Source organism: Leptinotarsa decemlineata, unplaced genomic scaffold (genome assembly GCF_025532065.1).
Source record: "Leptinotarsa decemlineata unplaced genomic scaffold, Ldec_3_MD MMD2_tig00026336_RagTag_RagTag, whole genome shotgun sequence".
NCBI classification, from domain to species: Eukaryota; Metazoa; Arthropoda; class Insecta; order Coleoptera; family Chrysomelidae; genus Leptinotarsa; species Leptinotarsa decemlineata.
The window spans coordinates 4,116,850-4,138,934 of NW_027412692.1; the positions used below are offsets into that span (position 1 = coordinate 4,116,850).

Genomic DNA, 22,085 nt, shown 5'->3' on the forward strand with positions numbered 1-22,085 from the left:
GCTATTCGGCTCTTCTAATTGGCTTTCAGGGAAAACGAATGGCTGTCGCTAATGCAGTAGTACTAACTCGATTAGTTTTCTTACGGTTGAAACGTCCCACGTCTTTATTTATCGAGCAAATTATTATCCGAAGAAAATCAGCTGGGAGTCTTTAACACAATTTCCTGAAAGAGACTTCAATAAGTTTCAGTATTGTCTATCTACAGTGAAAGCCGTGTTGAAGTCGACGGAATTGGCCATTGTTTTCACTCAAGCGCGAATTGATGCCGGTTTGCCAAAAGCACAATGAATAAAAAAAAAGTGTGTCTGTACTTATGTACGCACGTAAGATGTTATACTTCGTTTTTACTCCAGTCATTTAAGCTTAAATTAGGTAAGAATCTCGGAATTCGAGATACCCAGCTGTAAGTCTGTAAATACTTGTATATTGACACCCTAAAAGTTGTCTGAAAACCTACATACTGTAGGGTGTACGCAACTATTAAATTTCAAGGTAAAAGGTCACAAAAATCGGTTTTTTGCGCTTTTTTTGTAAATATCTCATTTCCTATGGGTTTTTTGCCATTTGTATTTATTATCAATATTGTAGAATACAAAATTCTCTACAAATTTTGTTCAAAAAAATTTTTCATAAGGTGAACCGTTTTTGAGATAGAGGGCGGAGAGCGCGCGGTCACAGGATCACTTTAGGTCAACCTTCAATATGAATTGAGTCCGTATTGAACAGCTCTATTTGATAATGATGGCATGAGCAAAACAACAAAATCGCCATTGTATGACAACATGAGCCCAACTGATTTTGTTCTCGAAGAAAATAATGCGACGTAAATTATTGATGGCGGATTTCTTCTTCATCATGTTGTATGGAGCAGAGAAGATACTTTTTCTATTATTTTTGATGAATACATGAATTATATTTACAAAGGCATTACAGTTCCAAAATAATTGTTGTATTTGACGGATATTCAGACTACAGTAAAAACGTAAACGCTATGGAGCAGCAGAGAAGAACTGCTGCACTTTCAAAAACGTATGAAGTCTGTTTCGATGAAACAATGGTTGTACCAGTTACTCAAGAAAAATTCATTAATATGTTAATTGGGAAATAACAAGCTGCAAATATTACTACTAAACAAGCAAGAGATGATGCGGATGTTCTTATTGTTGAAACTGCAATGAAGAATCAAAGTCTGAAAAAACTGCAGTTATAATAGGACAAGATATTGATTTACTTGTCATTTCAATTGGGCGTATACTGTCTTACGAACAAGAAATTTTCTTTAAAAAAGTTGGGAAAGGAAATGTAAAAACGGAGATATACTCGGCTAAAAGTTTTGATAATTATCCTCATTCTAAAAACACATATTTTATTTCTGCACGCATTAAGTGGTTGTGACACAACTTCTGCGCTTTTCAAAAAGGGAAGAAATTATTTTAAAAAGTTTTTGAGAAACTGACAAATTTGGATGAACTAGCTGCAGCATTTGAGGAAGAAAATTGTTCGGCCCAGAGATTATTAGAGACTGGAACTCAAACCTTATTGGTAGTCTATAATGCTATGAAATCTGTGAAAAGTCTCGATCATCTTCGTTATATGCATTACATCAAGTCTGCAAAACTTAATAAACCTGTGCAGCTTTCAAATATTCCACCAACAAGTGCAGCTGCTCATCAACATTTCAAACGTGTATATTATCAAGTTCAAACTTGGTTCGGGCATGATTTAGAACCCCAGGTATGGGGTTGGGCAATGCGAAACGATTTTCTGAAGCCTATCATGACAATTTTATCCCCTGCTCCAGAAGATTTGCTAAATACAATTTTCTGCAACTGCGAGAGTGGTTGTGGTTCGCAATGCGGATGCAGGAAAGCGGGCTTGCAATGCTCTTTAGCTTATGGCCAATGTAATGGGCAAGCTTGTCTCAATACTCTACCATATCAGAGCGACATTAACGAAGATGGAACCTTTGACCCCGAAATCATGGAAGAACTTCAGACAAATGTCGTTGAAGACGATAATGAAGACTAGTTTGAAATTTACCAGCAGCCGGAAGAAGACGATGAAGAGAAAGAAGATGATTAAAATTATAAATTGTAGTTTTTGTACACTTTATTCCATTTTTTTACTTTTAATAAAAATAAATGTATTCAATATTTTTCAATAAAAAGATTAATTCATAATTTATTTGTTTTTTTTTTCATCATGTAGGAAGTTATTAATTAGGTTAAAACTCAAATATAATTCCTATATTTTCATTAACAATTCTGCAATTACATGGGCAGGTAAGTGTTGTTGAATAAATTATTACTGAATAAAAAGTGGATAGGTTAGGAAAAAAATGATAAAATATAATATAATAGTTTATAAAAATTGACAAATATTTACAATCATTGATGTATCGATAGTTCATCAACTATATATGGCGCGCTTTCGACCGGAGGTAGAGAATTTGGTATTCTACAATATTGATAATAAATAAAAATGCCAAAAAACTCATAGGAAATTAGATATTTACAAAAAAAGCGCAAAAAACCGATTTTTGTGACCTTTGACCTTGAAATTTAATAGTTGCGTACACCCTACCACATGTAGGTTTTCAGACAACTTTTAGGGTGTCAATATACAAGTATTTACAGACTTACAGCGGGGTATCTCAAATTCCGACGTGAACTTACTATAATGACTGGACTATTTGTGAATTATTTCTCGCTGTGATTCATCTTATTATTCGTTCAAGTTCATTCGTGTATTCCAAATATTCATTAAATTTTATTCTGATATTATCGTCATGTTTTACTGTCAAATACATTATCATTAATTTGAAGAGAGGAGACTGTCTATTAGAGACTCCAATCCGCAAGGTTTTATTGTGGCACCCTTCCTAACTTTACCGGCCGAGGTTTCCAGTGTCACTATTTTTAGATTTTTTAAAGTCCATCGATTTTACCAGTGTGAAGACAGCCATGTGTTTCAGCCACGAATTGGAGGAATTTACCATTAACGGAAAGGAGTGCGCCAAGCCACCATTGGTCGATAAAATACATTGCTAGCCATGAAAAGTTGTCTTTTATAACAATAATTTCATGGCCAGTCATGGAAATGTTCACATGAAACGATGGTTTTCAACGTTTTCAATAATACATTTACAGTCCTCGATTTTGTCGCGAAAAAAAAACATTCCCTGTTACTCCTTCCATCATTTTGATTGAAACAATCATATCTTTTGAAAAATTTGTGCTGTTGGGGATATTTTCACATAAAACGAAAGTATTCGGCTTATTCTAGGATACATACATATTCCTAGATTTTGTCGTGGAAAAATACACCACCTGCAACCACTTCAATCATTTCGATGAAAAAAATCATATCTTTTGAAAAATGTGTGCTGCTAGGAATATTTTCACATAAAACGAAGGTATTCGGCGTATTCTATGATACCTTTATGGTCCTCGATTTAGTCGCGGAAAAATACATCCCCTGTAACCCCTTCCATCATTTGGATTGAAAAAATCCTATCTTTTGAAAAATTTGTGCTGCTGGGCATATATTCACATAAAACTAAGGTATTCGGCGTATTCTATAATACCTTCATAGTCCTCATTTTTGTCGCGGAAAAATACACCTCCTGTAACCCCTCCTATCATTTTGTTAAAAAAAATCATATATTTTGAAAAATGTGAAAATATTCTCATCAGCACAAATTTTTAAAAAGATATGATTTTTTTTACCAAAATGATTGAAAGTGTTGCAGTGGGTGCATTTTTCCGCGACAAAATCGAAGACCATATAGGTATCATAGAATACGCCGAATACTTTGGTTTTATGTGGAAATAAGCCCAGCAGCATATACTTTTCAGAAGATATGATTTTTTTATCAAAACGATGAAAGGGGTTGCAGGTGGTGTATTTTTCCGCGACAAAGTCGAGGACCATATAGATATCATAGAATACGTCGAATACTATCGTTTTGTGTGAAAATATCCCCAGCAGCACAAATTTTTCAAAAGATATGTTTTTTCAATCGAAATGATGGAAGGGGTTACAGGGAATGTTCTTTTTCGCGACAAAATCGAGGACTGTAAAGGTATTATTGAAAACGTTAAAAACTATCGTTTCATGTGAAAATTTCCATACCTGGTCATGAAATTATTGTTATAAAAGACAACTTTTCATGGCCAGCAATAAATTTCAACGACCAATGGTGGCTTGGCGCACTCCTTTTCGTTAATGGTAAATTCCTTCAATTCGTGGCTGAATTCCATGGCTGTCTTTACACTGGTATCGATGATTGGAATTTCATCCGGACGTTTCACTGGCGCAAGTGGCTAGCTTCCTCAGAGGTTTGACATGGTGTGCATTTTTGGTCTTGGCTCTCTTGGTCCCCTCCATTGGGACGATTGGTCATTGGTTTTGATGTCATAACCACAAACTCATGATTCGTCGCCAGTTATGACCCTTTTGAGTAAATCTGGCTCGTCGTTGATGTCATTCAACAATTCCTGAATGATGCTCATGCGACGATTTTATTTGTCAAAATTCAGCAATTTTGGAACGAACGTCGCTGCCACATGCTGCATGACCAAAATTTACGAAAAAATAGCATGACTTGAGCAAACCGATATACCGAAATCCTCAACAACTTATCTAATATTGATTCGATGATTCTCCATAACAATTTTTTTTACTTTCTCGTCATTCACATTTTCTCGACCTTTTGTGAACAGCATGTATCCGCCATAAACATTTTCCTGGTCCAGAGTACATTCACCGTATGCCACTGTCAACATTTCGAATATTTCTGAGCACTTGATTCTATTTTTTACAAAAAAAATTATGTGAATTCTTTCATTTATTTTTTTTCGATAGCGGAAAATAGCCGCACACGCAAAACACATCTAACTTTTATGCCTTTCACCAACAAAATAAACATGCTGAACAGCTGAAACTATGAATAAATGGTCGAGGCGAGTGTACTAACATGAAAAAATGAGAAAAACTCTAATTGAATGCACTTGGCTCGCGAAATTTCAACATTCATCTTATTTTTTAAACAGTGCGCTATTGCAAGCTGAGAGAAATACTTTAAATTGAAATTAAAAATATATAGTGAAGTCTGAGCCTGTTCAAAAAATTTCCATCCATTATTTCAAAAACTGGTCTTCAAATCATCGATCACTTCACGCTTCTGATAATGTCAAGTTGGTTGATGAAATGGGCAAAAAGTGGTTCAGTTGTGTTATGTATGGACATTTTTTTTTGAGTCATTTTGCGGCAGATATTGGAGTTTTTTTACGTGTCTCATAGATATTTGTATGGTTATAGTCGGAGTAAACGATAATGTGTACTCTTAAAGTTGTCGGCACACTAAAAGGCCAAAAAAGCAATATATAAAAATGAACTAACAAGAAACTAGTCCCCACGTGGAATGTAGACTTGGCGGTTCGTATTGAGTAATTTTTACTAACAGAGATTTATGATTAGCTGAAGAGTCATGAAATTAAATTTGAAGTCATGTTACGGTGACGAATTGAAATTGGAGAATGCGAGGATGTTAACGCCGTCGCGTTCAGTGCAGCAACTGATCGCGATTTGAGAGTTGAAATTTGATATTGGTGCAGTTATAATTACCTAGAATTTTTGTTATCTGTTTAAAATGTGGCGTCCTTGGACAAGTACTTATAGTAATAACGAGTGTGATAACAACGCAGACTTTTTCCAGTGTAGTGATTCCAATAGCGATGGTAAACAATGCGAAAAAGAGATACCAGTGAATAAGACTCGGATGCATTTGAATATCGAAACAAAGAGAGTATGTTTCAATGTATATAAGAATCTACATCTCAAGTTTGGTTTCGAGGTAATCAAACTATTACAAACATCAGATTTGACCGAAATTCCTTTCTTAATTGTATGTAAAATAGTCAAAAACAAACCTTATGAACGCAAGACGCGATGTGACTCAGGATTACCAAAACCTTCAGATGTTCATCTAATAAATCATTGAAAAAAACAATATACGACTGTTACAAAAGCAAAGAGATTCCTACAACTGAAATCATATGGAAGAAATTGAATACTTCCGGCCATAACGTGAGCTGCTGTGACAAAACTCTTCAGAATTGGATAAAGAAACTAGGATTTCGATTTAAAATAATATACATACGTCAAGCAGTTATGGAAAGCAGAAGAATAGTGGAATTGCGTAACAAATACTTAGAACAAATAACTGAATATAGACAAGAAAAACGGCAAATTTTCTATTTGGACGAAGCTTGGTATGACACTCATGACACAGTTACGAAAGGGTGGCTCGATGGTTCGAGAATGTGTACGTCTAACATGCCTGCAAACAAAGGATCGCGACTAATCAATCTGCATTGTGGAGGAAGGAATCCGAATTCTTTGAAATTATATGGAAAAAAATTTGAAGACTGCAATGTTGACTATCATAAGAACATGGAAGCTGATATTTTCGAAGAATGGTTTGAAAATACATTGATCCCAAATTTGGATTCGAGTAGTGTAATAGTTCTTGACAACGCTTCCTATCATTAGCAACAACTCATCAAAGTACCGAATAAAAATTCGAGAAAAGATGAAATACAAAGTTTTTCAAAGGATAACTATTTGTATTTTGAAAATTACTATACCAAACACCAACTACTTACAGTTTTATAGACAAAAACATTTGAAAAAATGTATGCCCTTGAGAGTATTGCTGAAAATACTGAGACTTCCTCCCTAGTTTTGTATTTTCAATCCCATCGAGTTGATTTGGAGAAAGTTGAAACAAAGCATGAGGCGTAAAAAATAATTTTCCAAAATTTCATAAAAAGGTAATGAGCTAATTAAAGAAGAAGTATCTAATATTACCAAAGAAGGCTGATAGAAAAAGTCTAAAACAGTAATTTCAGTTGAAAAACACTATATGGTATTATTCAGAAGTATTTTCATTTATCACCCTGTTATTTGAATCCCTACTTTCCCACTCACCTATATAAACGAAATATTTGCTATAAATATTGTTATATATTTTTTTATTTCATATGTTTTATAAAATCTCATTATATTATATTATATATAATCAGAAATGATTATTGAAAAACGAAAAAGTTAGCTCCCTAACTATATTATCAAAGGTAGGTTGCACTATATCGTTTACTTGAACTTTATCAATTCTTAGGTATCATCAAAATATATTGATTACCTAACTCTCCTTTTTGTTGTCACTGAACAAATCATAGAATTGGAAAGGTCCAAACCACAGATGTTATTTTAAGATATATAAAGCACTAGGAAGCGGATATTAAATTTTATAACTGCAACATGTCGATTCTAAACATCTACATCAAGAAGATTAAAGCTATAATGAATGATATTCCACGTCTTTCAAATTATTAACTTTCACGTGCTGTGAAGCGTTTTACTAATGTTTCTGTTACGTTGATTCCTTACAACAATCACCAAAATATTTTCCGTACATGATTGGAAGAATTTCCCATTACCAATCATGAAAAATTGAATCGACCAAGAAGTTAAACCCACAAAATTTACTGACTTGACAGCTTCAAAAGTGCATCTTGGTGTTTTATACGTCAAAAGATGATGTCTGGTAATCATCTGGAATTTGTTTATATTCGATATTTTGTTACACCGCTGTTTGAAAGTTATTTAAAAACTTGATTGCGTTCACTTCCCTCATTATATTTTTCTTATCTTCAATATTGAACTATACTTCGTTAGAAAGGCGAAATCATTTACCAAGCACGATGTTGCAAAAATACAGGAAGTTGCTAAATTGCGAAAATTGTTTATTGGGCCAGCACTAAAAATGTAAATTCATTTTGTTTGGAAGTGAAAACAATGAGATCCCTAGTCTTACCTTGATTTGATATACATACATAAATCGTCGCTTATTATGTTACATGATGGCTGCACTTTCATTTACAGTATAATCTGCTTCCACGTTCACTATTGCAAGGAGATTTTTTTCATTAGTTTGAATTGTTGGTCTGTGGGCTCGGTCAGATTTTGGAAAAACTGGAGTAGAAAGTTATGTGATAATTTGAGTGTCAACGTTTTGATTTCGAAAGATAAACAAAAGTATTCAATAACTGAAATGGACATAACAATCTATGGAATTCCTCTAATCCACCGAGAATAATAACACCAAAATTCAAATCGATTGATAACCATAATTCAAGTTTATGACTTGCACAGAGGAAATATTTGTTTTATAGTCACTTTCCTGAACGAATCTTTTACTTCTAAATCTCCATCCTTAAAAAAATGGAAGACTTTTGAAGGAAGGAAGAAAGCAATCAAGATCAAAATAAACCGTTCACCGTTGGAAATTTGTCTCTCTTTTATAGATACTTTCACGGGAGGTGTTCAAGTGGCTTGGCACGTTTGATTCCACCAAGGGCGGTACATATCAGAAATACGCGACGAGCTGTGGCTGCTCATTGATTTTAGGATCAACAAATTCAATGTGTAAAGGATGAACTTCTGAAAGAGGATTTTCTGTGCCTGACTTCATATAGAGAACACGTAGTGAAATTTTTGAGAATCCATAAGAATAAATTGCAACTTTTGACTTCCGCATCAATACAATCAAAAGCAATGCTGTAGGGTCTGATGAAATCTCTATTCGCATGCTAAACTTGATAGTACCTCATTTATTGGAGCATATAACATATATTTTTGACTTTGTCATCAAATCCAATATATTCCCCTCTCTGTGAAAACACGTTAATGTCAGACCTTTAGCTAAATGTAATAATCCTGCAGAACTGTCTGATATAAGACCAATCAGTATTCTTCCAACTCTCTCGAAAGCGTTCGAAATGATAATTAAAGAACAGGTTACGAGATATATTAGTATGACTAATCTTATGACTGAAGATTCCGTCCTCAATACAATTGGTGAGAAAAATTTGACCTGTCTCATTCTATTAAACTTTCGATACTTTGGACCCGTCTATTTTATATAAGAAACTGGAATATTTCAGCTTCTCTGGCGGTGCAGTTTCACTCCTGGAGAGTTACTTAACTGGACGAACTCAAACTGTCAATTTGAATGGTGAACAATCTTCTTCCTTAAGAAGACATTATGACATTCCACAAGGCTCTGTTTTGGGACCTTTTCTCTTCACTCTCTATATATCCGATTTCAACGAGTACGTCAGATGAATCAAAATACCCCATTACGTGGTTAACAGTCAATTATACATGTCGTTCAGTTTCAGTGATGTCATCATTGCCGAGGATATCATAAACAGAAACTTGAAACTCATCTTTGATGCATCTCTTGCACACAATTTGAAGCCCAATTGAAAAAAATCGCAAGTGAGCTGTTTGGTTCCAAAGGAAAGAGAAACTCCGTCGCCAGCTCACTTACTAGAAGAATTGATAACGGTTCCATTCAATTCGTAAATGAGATCAAAAGTTTGGGTGTTTGGATCGATACTGACCTAAGATTCACCAAGGGCGGTACATATCAGAAATACGCAACGGACTGTGCCTGCTAATTGATTTTAGGATCAACTCAGTACACTTCGAACTTCCCTGCCTAAAACTCATTCATTCGATAAACTATGATTATGTGGAATAAACTTCCTAAGAACGTTTTTTCAAATGAATTTAATCTCAAGCGATTCAAATGAAATGTGAATCGCTACTATCGCACAGGTATTACTGTTAGAGCGTCTTAAGGATTTTCTTGTAGTGCTTGTGTTCTGTCCTTGAAAAAAGTGAGGTATAGATAGAGATATCTTCTTTTAGAAGTGCCATACTTGGAATCGCTATGGCCTTCCTGTGGATGATATAACGGATGTAACAGGTGGTAGTGTTGCCTGAACTTTGACCCGACACCAATTCAATGTGTAAAAGATGAACTTCTGAAAGGGTCTTTTCTGTGCCTGACTTCATATAGAGAACACGAAGTGAAATTTTTGAGAATCCATAAGAATAAATTGCAACTTTTGACTTCCGCCAGGCAAAAATCGTTAATAACATCATAAAAAGCAAAATAATCTGGATCATAAAAATCTTCAATATCATCAAGATTACAGAAAACGTAGAAGCATAAAAAGCATACGAGCACAGAAGTAAAAGAACCACTAATAGCATAGAAGCAGGAATAAATTGGACACGACGAAGAGATCGTCTTGGATATGCTGGAGACTGCCGAAATCCCAGATATTAAGAATCAGATGAGTCTATTTGGAGGAGTGTGAGACAGCAGCCATGAGTTTCTTTAATGGTTTCTGGAAATAGGATTTCGATTAGAAGTTGTGAGGTTAAGTGCAATAAACTCTTGGTTAAGATCCTGTACTTTGTTATATTTCCTATTGAAGCCATCAATGGAGAGCACAGAAATAAAACCTTGACACTCTGATCTGTTTATCTAGTGACAATTTATGTGTGATAATTAAGTAGTTTAACTCATTCATTTCAAGGTTGGGAATGCAAAACTCTTATTGAATCTCCGAAAGAAACCTTATTCTTTGTTTTATTAGTGGTACATATCCCAGTGTAACTAAGTTGGTCTACAGTGACAGGTGTTGAAAAGGGGTACAGTATTTCTAGAAACTTCTGTAGATGGCGTTCAAATGAAAGTTTAGAATTTGGTAACCATTTTCAGCACCTATAATTGTATTTTTATAAAAAATCAAGAAACGACCGGCGCCCTTGCCGCCGGCAATCAAGAGCTAGTCATTCCAACTGGGCACATGTACCTCTTTTTGCTCCCAATCAAGAAATGAGTGAGGAAACGGTGCCAGAAAATAAAGAGTATTTTCGAAACAGATGCTTTTTCATGAACATTGAAATGTACAAAAGTCAAACTGGAGGTTTGGTATTGAATAATTTTTTGTAATATTGATGCCTAGTAATACTAGGCATCAATTTTACAATCATTCAATAACTATCTTTAAGCAACTTGATGGTTCGTTTAAATGTACATAAAAACTATAACCTAGCTGAAATTGATGTAGTGTTTCCAGTAGGTTCTGCGGTAAATATGGAAAATCACATTATTAGAAATGTATAATCGATGCTCATGGCCCATGGACTATGAAAACAACGGCCTACTTTCGCGGTGTAGGAGGAACTCTCATTTTAACGACGATGAACTCTATATTACATAACTGACCCTCTGGATTCTTTTGTGGAGTTAAGTCACGCATCCTTCCAGGCTCCTTTCACTTCTATCGTCTTCGATAGTATACAATGAAACAGTAAAGTGAAATTGGATTACTAAGTAGCGGGTATAATTATTTGAAATACATTTCCTTGAATGAATTATTGGAATGCATTATAAAATGAAGTATTGATGAAGAATTCAAATCGGTTCATTTATTTTACTGTTTATCAATTGATTTCCAGGTTAATTGAAAAACATATATACCTACGTAATTGGCACAATTTTTAATTAGAAGGGAAGGCCCCATTAAACAGATTTTTATATATAAGTGAAATAATTCTTTTCATCAGTTCGGACTTCCATTGTATAATATGATATAAATTGATTTGACATCCCTGAAAAAATCTGTAAAAATTAAAAAAAAATAGCGGAAAAATAACAATGTTATTAAGCAAAAAACTGAAATAACAATGAAATAACATACAAGCAACAACCAAACAAATCAAAAAAATAGTATTAAGCGAAAAACTGTAATAACAATAAAATAACATACAAGCATCAACCAAACAAATAAAAAAAATGGAACTATCAACACGAGCTAAAAAAAATTAATAACAATAAACGAAAAATAAAAATATAAAATTAAAAGATTCTTACTATTTATAGGTCATTCGACTGATTTGAAAGGGATATATTTTTAGTCATTCGACTGCTTTCATCTATCCCCTCTTCCCACTCTCTGCTTCATTAGTTTTTAGCAGGAGCTGACCGTTTGGCGGGAGTTGGTCGTGTTTTGCTTGATTAGAGGTTTCTATATGTTACGTATTTCTATGCTAGCTTGGCTACATGCGTTATTGGACAGCATATAAGCGGCTTCTTAATTTTTTTTCCTGAACTAGTGTTCCTCCTTGTAGATGATTTCAGCTTGAGCCCACTTGATGTTATGTTGATGAGTCCAAACATGCTCTGCTATTCCGGATTTGCTGGTTTCTCCTCGCTGTGTGTGTTTCTTGTGCTCGGCAATGCGAAATATCAATGACCTCTTAGTTTCACCGATGTATGATTCTCCGCACTCGCAGAGTATCCGGTAAATGCAATTCTTGGACCTAATCCTTCTTATCCTTTTCGACAATTCTCTGATGTAGGGAAGTACAAGTACTGGTTGTGGCGGCTTATCTTCCTTGTGGAGTCTTGTTGTCTTCTACCTAAAGCCTGTTCCACCATCACTATGGAGTGATCATTCTGTTGAAAGTCATTTTTGTTGATGCTTAGTTCTTTTTCGAGACCTTTTGTATTACAGAGCCCAAAAGCACGGTCTAGTAAAGTATTGATGATTCCTCTCTTAGTCGATTGATGGTGGTTGGATTCCTAGTTCAAATACTATCCCGTGTGAGAAGGTTTTCGATATACAGATGTTTCCCATTTAGTGTCGGTCCTCTTCACCAATACGTCTAAGAATGGCAATTCTTTGTGGACTTCCTTCTCCTTTGTGAAAGTGATGGAAGGACTTACGTTGTTGATGTGTCTAGTTCTGCATTCCCATGGTTCCATATCATGAAGGTGTCGTCCACGTATCTCAACCAGACTCGGGGCTTCTTATGGGCTTGTTCAATGGTCAGAGTTTCAAACCACAAAAGATGATGTTTTTCCTTGCAGTGGTTTGATTATTGGTAGTAAAATCTGGACAAATTCTGAGTGGCTGAATCTCTGGTGATAATGCTCGGTCTGAGCGGAACATTGTCAACCACCTTCAAATGAATAAATTCTGTTCTTACTAACTTTCTTTGGGAGATTTCCTAATACCCAATACTTCCCCACAAAATAAGATAAATTTCGACAACAGCTTCTTCATTCCTACTTGAGGAAACTGTTGTACAGCGAAACACGTATTGCGGTTTTATAAATCTTTTATACTGAAAATCTTACAGTGAATACTAGTAAATAGTTTTACATGAATGTATAAGGAATATAAAGAGTAAAGAGTCGTGAACTATTTAAATCTAGAATTATTATTATATTATTTTCGAAAATTTCCAAATCACAGTCATAATTCAAACCACTCAATAAATGAATATGAAAAAATATAAACAATACGGATTCTTATAGCATATAACAAATTGAACACAATCAAAAAGGCCATCGCATTGAAGATACAGAATTGAGACAGATAATTTCAAAAGCTACACCTAAATGAATCGAGTCTGTCCAACATAAAATTGTAAAACAAAAACTACTTCGTTACGACAGTAGCAGTGATTAAAAAGTTTTGACTGGAAAGATAGTTAGGATTGCAACTGACGAAGGGACTTTAAGAGAAGTTCGGAAAAGTTATCAATTAATGAATCAGTATTTCCTGAGAAGCGATGCAATTAGTAAAACGAAAACTTTATTGAAAAGATACTGGAAATTGCATGAAATCGTTAAGAATAGGCACATATTTGAAGAAATTGAGATAATGAGAAAGGCGTTATGATAAACTATCCAAACTCCCCACACAAATAATAATTTCTATCAAAAACCAAATAAATATACAATAGTTCCAAAATAGTAGGCACTAAATTCTCATAAATGACTGACGTTTTTGACTTAATCTGTCTCTTGCAGTGGCGTACGTAAATTATACTAAACATATGAGGAAAAATATATGATGATGATGATAAAATATACAGAATCAAAACCTTGAAAACAATATTTTCGTTTCAATGCAATGATATTTCTTAAAATTTAGTGCCCACTAATATGGAATTGTACTGTAACATGATAATATTCTTCAATTAATAATAGATATTCGTTTGAAGTAAATGTAAGAGTTTGACATATGCATATTTTATTCAAACGTGTGCAGAGAATTTGAGTTTACTATTTCAATTCGTCTTTAATTTTTATATTACTTGATTTTTTAATTTTTTTATATTTAATTTATCAAATCATTGCAGAATAATCCCTTTTTATTCAAGAAAATTAGTTACAACTTTCTATTATTATTTTTTTTTATTACAGTGGAATTTCCCTTGTCAGACTCAGTGACTCAAGTCACAGGGTGACTAAATCTGAATAATTTTTCGAAAATATTTCATTATTTCATACTGAAATGATTTACAAAGTGAAAAGTGCAATTGAACAAACACCAGAACTTCAATACCATAAGTTGGCGTCTTAAGTTTTCCTCATTTCCTGAAGACGCCAACTTGGTTGGTGAAACACGTGTCGAGAAGAATAGGGAAGTTCTGGTGAAGGTGCTTGTTCCTGAATTTATTCTACGCTAGAGGCTTCAGTATAACCTTTTACTTTTATGATTTTCAATCACCAGAATCTCTGAAATAAAAAAAATCCAAACCAGTTTTTTCCATGAATAAAACCTGAAAAACTACCTGGAAAAAACCCAGTTTCTCAAATGTTTTGATGAGATAAAATTAGGGTGGGTACTCGAGTGCATACAAAGAAAATTTCAAATTTTCAAATACTTAAGAATTCCTCTTTCTCAGACCGTTTCGAGGCAACAAGAAAATGCCGGAGAAATACACTTCTATTGCCGAATTATGGTAAAACAATACTCTCATTTTGTAAGTTTATAGATAATCGTATCTTTCAGTTCATGATTTGAAATTGAAGGGTTTTAAATGTGAAATTATATTATTCGAGAAAAAAAGAAGAAGAAACTGCAAATGTAAATATTCTGCAGAAAGCCAAAAATTTGGAGTTATGAACCCAATCATCTTTCAATGCTTTCAGAAAAATATACTTTAGTCGAAACATTCTTAGCAAAATTTTCAAACTTGTTAAGATCTCACTATAATAAACGTAAAAGAATAACAGGAAGTGAATTTGGGTTGATTCAGAGTACTGGAATAGACTATGGAGCCATTTTTATTCGGATAACCGTCTTGAAATGCATCAATACAATCAAAAGCTCTGTTCGTATGCTTAACTTGATAGTACCTCATTTATTGGAGTATATTACATATATTTTTAATTTTGTCATCAAATCCAATATATTCCCCTCTCTGTGGAAACACTTTAATGTACCTTTAGCTAAATGTAGTAATCCTGCAGAACTGTCTGATATAAGACCAATCAGTATTCTTCCAACTCTCTCGAAAGCGTTCGAAATGATAATTAAAAAACAGGTTACGAGATATATTAGTATGACTAATCTTATGACTGAAAATTCCGTCCTCAATATAGTACAACCACAATATTGATTCTGATTACCGATGATATTTTCAAAGCAATTGGTGAGAGAACTTTGACCTGTCTCATTCTGTTAGACTTTAGTAAAGCTTTCGATACTTTGGACCCGTCTGTTTTATGTAAGATATTGAAATAGTTTGGCTTCTCTGACGGTGCAGTTTCACTCTTGGAGAGTTACTTAACTGGACGCACTAACAGTCGATTTGAATGGTGAACAATATTCTTCGTTAAGAAGACATTATGGCGTTCCACAAGGCTCTGTCTTGGGACCTCTACTCTTTGCTCTCTATATATCCGATTTCAACAAGTGCGTCATATCAGTCAAAATACACCATTACGTGGATTACACTCAATTATACATGTCGTTCAGTTTCAGTGAAGTCATCATTGCCGAGGATATTATAAACAGAAACTTGGAACTCATCTCTGATGCATCTCTTGCACACAATTTGAAGCTCAATTGAAAAAAATGGCAAGTGATGCTGTTTGGTTCCAAAGGAAAGAGAAACTCCGTCGCCAACTCACTTACTAGAAGAATTAATAACAGTTCCACTCAATTCTTAAATAAGAGCAAAAATTTGGGTCTTTGGATCGATACTGACCTAAGATTCATAAAGCATGTTAATCAGCTGTGTAAGGCCTCATATAACGTGTTACGGCAGCTATACCCCAGTAGGCACTTGAAGTCAAAAAAAGTTAAACTGAATCTATGTGAGTCTTTAATATTCTCACGATTAGCGTATTGGGGCATTATTTAAGGACCGGCCCTAGACCCGGTTGCAAAAAATTCAAAATAGATGTATTCGATTCGCATACGGTATACGGAAGTATGACCGTATCAGTAACTCATTCTATGAACTCATTGATAATGAATCAAGTGAGAGAAACACATCTTCTTACTGTGCCCCATACAATTTAGCATCAGGAACACCATTATATTTGCGAATTTTTTTTTGGCGCGAAATAATGATTCGCGTAATAAATATCTACCGCTCATTCCGAAACATAAAACCGCATTGAACACACGTAGTTTTTCATACAATACAGCAAAACTATACAATAGGTTACCCCATGAACTCAAAGACCTCAGTTTGTGAAATTTCAAAAAACGTTTGAAAGTCGTCCTTGGAACAAGTTATAGATGTCTTTACTATCTGATGACTCTTGCAATGATTTTTGGCACATGTACAAACAGGCTCCAATTCTAACGATATGCAATTATTCAACTATACAGCCACTTATGGAATTGGCCGCGGTGGTAGTGCACCCGACTCACGATCGGAAGGACGTGGGATCGATTCCTGCCTCGACCAGATATTTTTCTCGAGAGAATTCATCTGGTTGAAGCTGGGATGATTTTGCAACCTTGTTAGGAATCACACGTTAAGAGGTAAGACCTCGTTAGTCCTTAGCTCGCACAAGTTTCTCAACTTCTGAGAGATGTCGTTCGTGTGGGGGCGACAGCTGATTAACGGAAAAACAGATTTATTTTTTAAATTTACTTATTAATTTTATTATCATTATTTTCTTCACCTACTTGTATTTATTATACTATACTTATACAGATAAATTAATACTGAAGGTTTATGCGATCTTATAGATTACGTGTGTACATACAAGGTTGGGTTTAAAAGCAGATTTAATAGCTGAACCCCGCCCATTCATCATTCTTGTTGAACATGCATTTGTAAACCATTGAATATGATGAATAAAGGCATCTTATTATTACTATTATTATTTGTTTTCACCTTAGTGTGCGCTGGTCAGGCCCTATCCCCCGAAGCCCCGATACATTCGGGAGGGCGCGCCAGCATTATCAACCAATGATCACTCCCCACACCGTGGGGTAAGTGATCATTGTGTCCGAGAATCATGTGCCCTGAGCAAGCGCAGTGAGCCAAGAATGGCAGCCTTCTGCATCTGTGTGGCTAAGATTTCTGCCTTAGTGCGGCAAGCCGGTATGATTTTAAGATTCGAGAGTAGATAGGGCATCATTCCACCAAGGACTCCAATAATCAGAACAACCATCTTGACACGAGTGGTCTGGATAGAGTTTGCGGAGTTCGAAGAGAAAATTTTGATATTTTATCCGTTTCTCCTCCTCTTCTCGAACGATATTCTCGCCAGGAGCTGAAAACTCTATGACAAATATCGTCTTGCTCTGGTGGTCGAGAAGGACTACATCAGGCTTATTAGCTTGGATGAGCTTGAGGGTGGGAAACAAATAATTCCAATAAATTCGGCACTTCTCGTTAACCACAACGGATTCAATATCCCCAAAGCGTAGAGCAACACCGGGCCTCGGGCGCCTCGCGGCTGGCCCTACACCTTGTATCAGGAACCTCTATACCCATCACGCAACTGCGGTAGACTAAGGTGTTGAAGACACCATCCTGGCAAGCCATGATGAACCCCTCAGTTTCCGACTCCAGCCCACTCGACCTAAGGAAAGCGAAGGTCTCCAATGTTATTGAAGAAGACCCCAAGCATTGGCTTATCCTTGTGTTTCTGCAGAAGTAACGTGATCTCTGCGGCTTTTTGCTGAACGGGTTCCAACTCGGTCACAGAGTTGTGGTCACCTCGTTCAGTGTCGAAAACTAAACCGAGTTCATCAGCTGCTCGGGCAGCTGCCCTGAAGAGAAATGCTCCAATTCCTGCTCTCTCGTGGTCACAGACCATGCAGAAAAAAGGGATCCGAACTCCTGACGACTTTACAGGCTATATCCAGTACCATTCTGTCATGTAGACACTCCAAACTCAAAAGTCCACGGGCTCCCTGTTGTCGGGGGAAATACAACCGTAGGACGGACGATTTGGGATGCAAACTCCTATAGAGATGCATCGTTTTTCGGGTCTTTACGTCGAGTTGATACAGCTCCTCCCGAGTCCACTTCACTACTCCAAACGAGTAGAGTGAGATTGGAACGGAAAGCATATTTGTTGAAGCAACTTTGTTCTTCCCCGACAGTTCCGATGACCAGATCTGTCGAAGTTTGTGCTGATACTTGCCGCGGAGAGAGTTCTTCACTACTGTTACCTCTTGTGAGTGGCGAGGTAAGTATACGTCTATCCGGCATCCAGATGGTGTAGGATTCTTCCATCTACGAGCAGTACATTCTCTCCGTAGTCCCCGCATCGTCCTCTTTTGAAATGGACCATTGCACATTTGTCTATCCCGAATTTCATACCGATAGCATGCGTGTACTCTTTCACCACCCTCAAGGACTGATGGAGATCCTTCCCTTCAGAGGCATAAAGTTCAAGATCATCCATATAAAACAAATGCCCTTGTGCCTCTGGTTTCCGGGGGTGCCACAGTTAAACCCTCGAGTATTTCTGAGCGCAACGGATAGTGAGATGCAGAAGAGAAGGGGACTGAGGAAATCGCCCTGCAATACCACCCTCTGAAAGTGACCCACCCTGTTTGGACTCTGGCTTGACCAGATGTTATGGTGAAGCGAGTTCGCCAGAGTGGTATCAGTGGTTCAATGTATCTCACTATTTTGTCGGGTATCGCAAGGCATCTGAGCAAATGCAAGGCCATAGAGAGGTTGCGCTTGTATTGTATAGAGTCCTGCGTTACACATCTATCGATGATCAGGTTCTCTTCACTTCCAGCGACTCCTCTCTTCGACCCTCTTTGCTCATATATCCGTTCGAACACTCGGTCAACTGCGGTGAGTATTCGTGTGTATAATATGCTTGTGAACAAGTTATAACAGGAATTCAAGCATGTTATCGGTCCGTAATTCTCAGAAATCGACAAATCTCTGCTTTTGGGGATAAGAACGGTCCGCCCCTCGACAAACCAATGCGGAATCGGCTGGTCTCCGTCCAGCCATGAGTTGAAAACTCTGGCCAGATGGCGGTGGGTGCTTGGTAGTTTTTTCCACCAATAAGTGTTCAGCCCATCTAGGCCTGGAGCAGCAAAGTTCTTGGAACCTGCAAGGGCCCTTCGAACGTCATCCGGGGTTATCGGGTTGCGCAGTTCATTGAGCTCAGGCTGTCGAAGCTCTCTGTTGAAAGCCTCGAACTATTATTATTATCACGCAACTGTTTGATTTTTCAGTATTTGAATACTCATCAATCGAAGTCTAGTTCAAACAGTGATATCTCAGTGAATGTTTATTCAATTTAATCGAAATATGCGCCATTTGAATCAGTGTCAATGTAATATAAGTCAATTAATTTCGTCAGTAAAAAAAAGTCTTCGAAACGTGACAATTTTCGTCTATAGTTCAAATCGTAGGACACCAACTTTCAGAGCTTTTGACCTTTCCAATTCGTTTCAAACCATCAAAAATTGCATGGTAGCTGACGCCTAGTCCTTCCGCCAACTCACGCATCGTTTGTGATGGATCGGTCTTCACCAGTATTCTCAAATCCTCGTCCTGGATTACTGTAGGATTACAGGGCTCATCTTCGGAGCTAAAATCTCCGGAACGAAACCAACGTCGAACAGTGCGTCCATTAACACTATCATTGCGTAAAGAAAAATTTCCCTAAAATCGCTGAAGGGAAGCAAAAAACTTAAATTTGGAAAAAATGAACAGTATCAATTCATAAAGTACGAAATGAGATACGGGGCAACAAAAACACTAGACATTAAAATGAAATATTGTTTTCAAGATCTATAGCTATTATCACTATCACGAAAAAGGGCAGAAACAAGTCCATAATTCATCCAAGGGACTGAAACTTTCCAAGATTGTGGAGACTTCAAGGAAATGGAACTCAGCAGAGAATGGACTTGTTTTATGCTATGGAAAATGATACTGGTTTGCTTATAGACTGATCGAGTTAGGAGTATATTATACTTATCAAGCCTGATCGGTCCCAAGATATTTGCAGAAAAAAGAACAATTCGAAAAGCAAGAATTTTAATTGGTCGCGTGTCTATTGACCAATAAAATTGATCGTGTCTAGAGCGGAGTTGCCAAGTGTATTGGTTTATAAAATCCAATCACAGATCTGATGATCCAATTTGACAGATGCCATTTTTGTTGGTATTGTTGTCAACCCGGTGTGAATACAACTGTTACAATTATTAAAGAAGACTTTTGTTAAAGGTAGGTCTCGGCGGGTGCCTATTTTGCTGCATATTCCGTGTCATTCCAAAAAATATTTTTTCAGGTAATTTTTGGATTGAATTTTACCATTACTACCACCAAAATGGGTAAAATATGTTTTATACCTAGTTGTGGAAACAGATCATCCATATCAGACAAAAACTTTTTTAGTGTTCCAAAAAACTCTAAGAGATCTATGGTTTTCTTCAGTTGGCTGAGCTAAAATAGAAATTGAATAAAAAATGTCCATCCTTCGATAAAAGACAAAGTCTGAAATGAATGTCACATAAATAAAAGGAAACTACTAAACATACCACCTATCGTTTAAATTTTTCATACTTCATTTCGGTACCCAAGTATTGTGAATTTTTCAAGTAAAATTCATCGATCAATTCAAAATCGACTCTTGGTAAGTTGTCGAAGTCAGCTTTAACAACACTGGCTCAGCATTCATTTTGAAATTATTTTAACAAAAATACGAAAGTATGTGTGGAAATCATTGACATTAGAAAGAGCATACACTACAGAGGGGGCTGGCTGACTGGATGACAATATGGCTAATATACCAGTAACGTTGAATTTCTTATTTTTGGTGGGTGGCATGAATGCATAATTGATTTATTTTATTAGGGTTCATGAGCATTCGAAAACCATTTGAAAATACAGCTTGTTAAATTATATTTAGAATCATATTTAGATATAACTTATACTATATTAGTTATCAAGGCAAATATTATTGTCCATTTTGTGTTTTATTTGTTTGCTGGCTTTATCCTTAAAAAAATGAATGAATAAATTACAGAAAATTTTAATTGATCGTTCATTTTCTCAGGAAAATGGAGTACCCATATCACAATTTATTGGTTTATTAGGCATTGAAAATGTATGGCTTATCGGATCCATTCTGCTTGTTTTTGCAACATTGCGTTTCAACATTTTCTTAGCTGAAAACTCGCGTAGGAACAATTCGTTTCTTCATCGAGTTTACTTTGTGTATGTTTTGAAAGTGTTTTAGAGATATATTTGAATAATAATATGGTGCATTCTTGTGCTGATTTTAATTGTGCGGAAAGGCACAAGAAAACAGAAAGCGCATTGGTTTATAGGTGAGTTATTTCATGAGTTCAGGTTCCCAAAGGAGAAAATGATGAGAAAAAAATGGATGAAAGTATTGAAAAAAAAGCACTACAATCTTTCTACTCTTTCAAGACTTTATAGAAATCATCTAAAAAGTGACCATAAATGAAAGGGGAACGAAAATATTGAATTTGATGACACAGTTTTTTATTTCAACTTCAAGTATTCTCCACAGAAAGTATTATTTGGAGTTAATACTGTTGCTGAAAGTATGAAACAAAAAGAATTATTATTTGTACAAAAAAATGAAATGCTTTTCATTTTACTTCATTAAATTTTATCATATGATTAATGGCATTACCTCAGAAGATTTTGTTGGATCAGTTCGAGTACAATCAATTCTGACTATACTTGACCTCATTCAACCTTCCTCTCGAGTTTTGGAAAATTCAACAGATTACCCAAGCGAACCTATAACGCTTGAATTTAGTAGCAATATTAGAAAGAGGTATGTATGTAGAAATGGGTTTTTTATAATAAATTGCAGTCGTACAGATTGAGGATTGTAGAATGAATTGAATATTTGAAATGATTCTTTAAT

At 35.7% G+C, this 22,085-nt stretch overlaps 1 protein-coding gene across 3 annotated transcripts in view; it reads right to left on the reverse strand.

The window, feature by feature from the left end:
* brat (tripartite motif-containing protein brain tumor) overlaps positions 1-22,085 on the reverse strand; it is a 587,103-nt gene that overhangs the window by 327,170 nt on the left and 237,848 nt on the right. The window lies entirely within an intron of this gene.